Source organism: Hibiscus syriacus, unplaced genomic scaffold (genome assembly GCF_006381635.1).
Source record: "Hibiscus syriacus cultivar Baekdansim isolate YM2019G1 unplaced genomic scaffold, ASM638163v2 tig00112339_pilon, whole genome shotgun sequence".
NCBI lineage: Eukaryota > Viridiplantae > Streptophyta > Magnoliopsida > Malvales > Malvaceae > Hibiscus > Hibiscus syriacus.
Genome location: NW_024063304.1, coordinates 89508 through 97048, shown reverse-complemented (window position 1 = coordinate 97048; position 7541 = coordinate 89508).

The following is a 7541-nucleotide window of genomic DNA, read 5'->3' as shown; positions in this document are numbered from 1 at the left end:
TTTAACACCGATTGAAGTTTGAAAAGGGGAGCCTTCGATATGTGCTGGTGAGTGATGACGAGAGGTGCCATAGCTCGATAGCCGGCTTTGGTTCCGTTGGAATCTGGTTTCGTGTACCACAAAGAAGAAAATAAGATGAGATGCTGTTTGGAAGAGGATAAGCGCGCATAGAGGAGAGAAAAGTTTAGGATTAACGTGGTTTTGTTTTTTAAGTTAAATATTAGGCTTTAGTTAGTACATCAAAAAGTGCTTAGTCTAATCTATTTTAGGGGCCATCCAAATTTTTAGTTTCACGCGTTTTGTTCCTTAAATCATTGTTTTCGTGTTCTGATTATGTCTCCATATTTTACCCGTATTCAATTTTAGTCCCGTGTATCATTATATTTAATTATGGTTGTTTTAGACATTTAACTTTTAATTTTCTGCATGTTTTTTTTAGTCCTACATATTTAAGGTTTATTTTGATGTTAGTCCCTTAGAATGGTATTTTGTTTTGTTTAAGTTCCATTATTATTTATAGTATAATATTATTTTTTTTAAAATTATTATTTTGTTTACATTCAAGTTAGTAAAGTGGTATTTAGTCCTTATTTTAATAAGTACAATTATTTTCTAAGATTTGTAATTTGAGATGTTATGTTTTTATTTGGTATGTTTAAGTCACATTTATTCATTACATATTAATATATCTAATTTATAATTTATAGTATAATTAAAACATGTGTATAATTTTTGTATTAAAATGTCACATTATATGATAATTGTAATAAATACTTGTTTAATTAATTTTGGCATGACATCCCTTTTGTACAATTTGTATGATACCCTCATCAGTATCACTCGACTCGATTCAAAATAAATAAATTAAGGGTAATATTCGAGCATTTTAATATTGTTGTAAAGTGAATGTCTTAACGGATAAGAAAGTTACTTTCGATAATTTTAAAATGAAAGTTTATCCAGCCAAGTGACACCAATTAAATCAAATCCATTTTATAAAATTTGGGAATTGAGGAAAAGATCGTATTATTTTAATTAAATTCAGTGAGAAAAGACAGTTAGATCGAATCTATGGTCTCATCTCTTGATATTTAATTAATTGAATATCCTTATTCTCATTAAATATTGGTAAATAAATAATTAATCAATTGCTTGATAGTTTTTTTTTACTTTTCCATGTGGTTTTTAAGGGGTTTTCAAAATAATAATGTTCGATCATAAATAATTAAATGTTATTATTTTATATCTAAAAATTATTTTGGGTGTTACTATTTTGAAATTTAGAATGAAATTTTAATATTTTTTTTTATCTCAATTGGAGTAAGAATCGATTGCTTCAAGGTATGATAGATCATTTCTTCTCGATAGGAAATAATTAAATATTATCATCTTTCATCTAAAATTTTGAAAAATGTTATTTTAGGGGATCATAAATCAAATTAATTTCGAACTTGTACATTTTATTGCAAAGACAATTAATTAATCGACTAGGTACCGATTTAGGGCGCTGTGGGGGTGCTAATCCTTCCCCACGTGTAAAGACTCCCAAACTCATTTTCTGGTAATGCGGACCTAAATTTGTTGTTTTAATTAAAATTATTTTTTATTTAAAATGACAAAACGTTTTTGGGTGCCCAATCACATCCTAATCAATGATTGGTGGCGACTCCTCAAACCGTTTTTTTATCATAAAGGAATTTTCAAATTTTCGAAACGAGAGGTTTTTTTTAATCACATTCATTTTTAATTTAAATTTAATCTTAAGAGAATAATTAAAAATTGGTGTGGTTTTCAAAATCTCGCTTCCTTAAGAAAAAAACCGTTTCGACAGCTTGGCAACTCCACTGGGACATAAATTTTAGAGAGTCATGCCAATAGTTGATTAATTAATTGTTTTTGCAAATAAAAAATACAAGTTCGTTCTAATTTGGTTTTTGATCCCTTGTTTTGTTTTAAATAAATTTTGTTTGCACTAAATAGTTGTACTGATCTATTTGCTAATGTTTTCAGATTAAATAATTGTTTAGGGTCTCAAGTTTTATGTTTAGTGTTGTTTGCTTTGTTTTTGCTTTTCCTCACACACTGCACAACTGCATTTGCATAACATGAGCTAAAACCCCGCTCCGTCCTATTTAAGTAGGAGTAAGTAACTACTCCCTCGTGTGGTTTTTACCTCCGTGCGGGATAGTGAAATGCTCCTTGGGCTCACACACCTTATGATCTTCGTGAGGTTTTCACCTCCGCAATGACATAAAGAAATGTGTCCCCTCAAATTAAACTCGATCCGAAAGCCTGTGATGGGCTAGGATTGAGGGTTCGGTAGCCCAAGGGGGCACCGACAAAGGACAATTCGAGGACCCCTTACTTTAGAACCGAACCCAGCATATAGTGAACATAGAGCCCAAATTTAGGTCGAGCCTGACCCAAAACTTAGGAGTCCCGTGAGGAGGGTACATAAGGAAAAGTTTTGGAGTAATTTATTTTCGCTTTTTGAATAAATGTATGCGAACTAGAAATCATGCGGTTAGGATTATTTTCTTGAACAAACATGTGAATTAGATATCATGCGGATAGGATTTTTGTGAATAACAAAAGCATATGGGTAGAAATCATGACTGGGTAGGATCTACTAAAGCATGATTGGGTAGCTAACATGTAGGGTAGGTTTTATCGATAAATTAAATTATGTTTAGTCAATTAATTTATGATTACTGACCGATTTTCTTTCTTTTTGTTTACTTTATCCTCATCTTACATTGCACTATTCATTTCATTGGTGTTGATCCATGACTGATGTCCATATAGAAGACTAGTATTATGGAACGAATGATTCAAAAAGTAGAGGACAATACAAACGTCTTGATATGGTCTGAGCAGTCTCAACTAACAAATGGAGACATTCTATCACCAGGGTATATATCAGAGCTGAGAGGGTATACTCAAATCAACGTTTGTCAGAATGATCTGAACGAACTGAAAGAGATTTGGGGAACATGGGAAGCATCCGATAAACAGTTGCTTTATCAACTCCATGGTGACATTTCATATCTCCTTGATATCCCGATTGATCGGAATTTGTTTAGAGCTCTAGCTCAGTTTTGGAATCCCGCTTATAGCTGTTTTACATTTGACCGAGTAGACATGACGCCTACTATAGAGGAGTATCGTGCCTTGATTCATTGTTCGAGGTTCCAGATAGACAAAGTGTACACCAAACCCCTGAATACTCATTCCTTTAAGAAGAAACTTATTTTGATGACTGGCATGAGTGAAGAATGGGTTATGAGAGGCATAAAAAAGAAAAGAGACCGTGAATACGTTACTTGGACCCTTCTGAGAGATTTGATTGACTGTCATCCTGATCAAAGAAAAAAGATTGACTTCTTTGCTCTAGGTATCTATGGATTGGTCATTTTCCTGAGAGTTCTCAGACATATTGATGTATCAGTGGTTGACATGTTTGAAAGACTGGATAGACATGTGGATCCTGTTCCAGCTATTCTGGCAGAAACATTTCGTTCCCTGAGATCTTACCGAAGAGAAGGGGAAGGACGATTCATAGGTTGTGCACCATTATTGCTAACATGGATCCTTAGTCATTTCAAACACTTCGAGAGAGCACCTGGTCGGGTCTTCTTAGATGGTTTTTCACCGTTGAAGGATTTCATTTCTCTACAGTGGCCTGGGGGTTTTACTGAGGAAAAGTGGATGGTCATTTTCAAAAGTATCCGAGACAGTAACATTCCATGGCGTACCTCATGGAATGTCTCATCCGACATATTTTATCAATGTGGACACAGAGATTGGGTTCCATTACCTGGTGTTTGGGGATCTGTAGGGTATGCCCCATTACTGGTTTCCCGAAAATTTGGGTCGAGACAATTTATTCCGGCAATAAAGGAGTTATCTAAGTCTGAGTTCGCATTCAGGGGAGAACTGTATAAGAATAAAGTTAAAGGGGTCACTAATGCTTGGAGACACACCCATCAGGTAAATCTCTTTACTTTTGAGTCAAGGCTATCTCGAGGATACGAGGAGTGGAGAAGCAACCGAGTCAATAATAATATTCCAATAGGCAATCAAGAGAATACCCAATCTATGGAAGAACACCTCAGGGTGATCCCGTCTCCGCTCGAGCAAGCCAGCTTGATTTTGAGGCAGAAAGGAAACAATGGAGAGTAACTTTGCAAAAGCTAGAAGATGAAGTGTATCAGAAAGGGCTGGAGATTGACATCCAAATGAGCCAGGCTGATCGGATTGAAAAAGTGGAGAAGCAACTTAGATTGGATTTCGATTACCTCCATTTATCACACCAGCGAATGATCAAAGATCAAACATCTGCTAGCTCTAGTAAGTCTTCTACTGAATGGAGGCAAGAAGTGGCAGGACTAAAAAGAGAAGTTGGGGAAAGCAGTGAAGAACTCAAACGGAGTAGACATCAGGCCAAATTACTCTCGAGAGATAAAAATGCCCTTGAACAATAATTGCAAGAGAATCAGACCCAGAATGAGAAATTAAAGAATAGGGTCTTGAGCTTAGAGACTGTTTTGCAACGATATCGAAGTCGAGAAAGTAGTTCACATGCTGAAGTAGAAAGATTGATGAAGTGTGCAAATGAACTCGAGGCCTTAGTTCAAGATTTGCAAAGAAGAGCAAATGAACTTCTATTGGTCCCTTATGAAGGAGTTATGCAATGGCGCTATCGTTGGGAGTAGGCTCAGTGGAGAGTTAAGCAAAGGGAGGATCTCATTGCAAGATACCTACAGCAAGCTCAAGGAGTGGCTCAGCACTTAGTTGATCTATCATAGGAAGCTGATAATGTGATCGAAGAACTGGTCCAGAGGCAGAAGAAAACCAGAAGATAGTGGAATTACTGGGACATATCCAACAATTAGGAGAGATAACTCTATTTTATTTGTGATCTGTTTAATCCTTGTAATTGAGCTTTGTTTCTTATATAAAAAGTTGTTCTAAGGAATCATCCCAGAGTCAACACCTCGTATTGCATTCATCTTGCATTCATATTGCATCTACATTGCATTTCCTTTTATGAATAACATTCTAATCACATTTTTCACACCTCATTAATAAAACACCATGATTAATAAAAAATATTGTGGCAGAATACTGGACACTTATAAGCATCCATACAACACGCGAAAAAAGGTAATGGATGATAGAATTTTCAATATAGAGAAGGTTCAAGCTGAAATACAAGAGAATTTAAAGAAAGCGCAAGAGGAAATGCTCGAACAGATAATTAAGGCTCAAGACGACATTATGGCAAAGTTGGTTAGTTTGCTATAGGGAAATAGTGTGGTCCAAGGAGAGGCTCCAGTTATCGGTCCTGCTGCTGAGGAACCTTTATATCCCCCTGGCTTCACACCACCGTATATCCACACACAACAAGCCATGACCATCCAACTGAAAAAAATACAAGTGAACTTACCTGGCTCTTCGACAAACCCACAACCAATTGAAGATGTCCCTGATTTGGATGAGAAAGACAAAAAATAACAGGATAAGGAGATTAAGAAAGAATAGGAACAAATGAAACAAGAATTCCGAGCTATGAAAGAAGATGCTAGCCTATAAGGAATTGACGCCAGAGAACTAAGTCTGGTCCCCGATTTAGTTCTGCCACCGAAGTTCAAAGTTCCAGACTTTGAGAAATTTGATGGCATCAGTTGTCCTTCTGCAGACATTACCATGTTTTGCAAAAAAATGACAGGCTATGTGGGAAACGATCAGCTATTAATTCATTATTTTCAAGAAAGTTTGGCAGGATCAGCAATCCGTTGGTACAATCAGCTAAGTCGGGCTCAAGTTACATCTTGGAAGGATTTGGCTAAGGCTTTTCTAGAGCAATATAAGCATGTAAAAGAAGTGAGGCCGAACCGAATTTTGTTACAAAGTATGGAAAAAAGATCTAACGAGAGCTTCAGGCAATATGCCCAAAGGTAGAGAGATGTGGCTGTGCAAGTTCATCCACTATTAGAGGAGGAAGAAACCAATATGTTTTTATAAATACTTTGAGGGCCCCGTTCTTTGGACATCTCATTGGAAATTCGTCCAAGAATTTTGCTGACATAGTTAATACAGGAGAAATGATCGAGATGGCGATCAAAAGTAGGAAGCTAGACGGGGGAGAATCTAGCCGAAAGCCTCTAGTGAGAAGAAAAGATAATGAGGTCAGTAATGTGAAGAAATATGATTCTAATAACATTAAAGTATCTCGATCACCGGCCACTGTGTCGTCAGCATTAAATCCTGTCCAGCAAGGAGTGAAAGAACCAAGACATGAAAGGGAAAGGGTTCAATTTGACCCTATCCCCATGACCTATAAAGAATTATTCCAGATCCTGTATGACAAACATGTGGTGTCACCTTACCACACTTCTCCAATACAACCTCCTTACCCAAAATGGTTTGACATCAATGCTAAATGTGAGTATCATGCGGGGGTATTGGGGCATTCAATTGAAAACTGCCTGGCCTTTAAAAAGTTGGTGCAGAGATTAAGACAGAAATGTTATCAACTTCGGTGATAGTGAGCAGCCTAATGTGGCTCAGAACCCACTGTCGAACCATGCAGGAACAGGGGTTAATATTGTTATTGAAGAAAAAGGGAATAAAGTCATAACCAAAGTCAATGAAGTGAAGTCACCCATGCATTGGGTATGGGGGCAAATGGTCAAAGTAGGCTGGTTGACCTTTAATGCTAACGAGAATACGTATGCTTGCCCCTATCACCGTTGCGAGGATCATGCCATTTAAAACTGTGACGAGTTCAAGGCCTTGGTTCAAAGGTTGATGGATAGTAAAGACATGGAATTTTATCATAAGGCTATGAAAGAGAAAGAGATTGAGATTTGCGCTTCTGAAGACACATCCAAGGGAGTTTACAATACTAACTACCCTTTAGTCATCACACCAAAAGCTCAGACTATAGAAAGGTTAATCCCAAAACTGATGATCACGCCTCCGTCGTCCTTTCCTTATAAAGACAACAAGAAGGTCCCTTGGAGGTATGGATGCCAAATAGAGAATGTTGAGAGTTCAGAAGATGCTAAGAAAGAGGTGGATGAGGTAGGCCACTTCACTAGAAATGGTAGATGCTATTCTCCTAACCAAACCATTGAACCTGAGAAAAGAGAGGCCCCTCATAAAGGAAAAAGGGTTGAGATAATGATGAAAGAGGATGAGTCAATAATTAATGAGCCGGTAATAGAGAACGAGGCTGTAGAGTTTTTAAAATTTTTTAAGCATAGCGAGTACAACATCGTCGAGCAACTACACAAGTTGCCAGCTCGCATCTCAATCCTGTCTCTACTATTAAGCTCTGAGGCACATCGAAATGCATTGCTGAAAGTTTTGAATCAGACTTTCGTACCGAAAGATATACCAGTGGAAAAGATAGATCGACTGGTTGGAAATATTCAGGCGGATAATTTCATCTCTTTCTCTGATGATGAGATCTCATCCGGAATGATGGGCAATCCTAAAGCCCTGCACATTACCATCAGGTGCAAGGGACATGT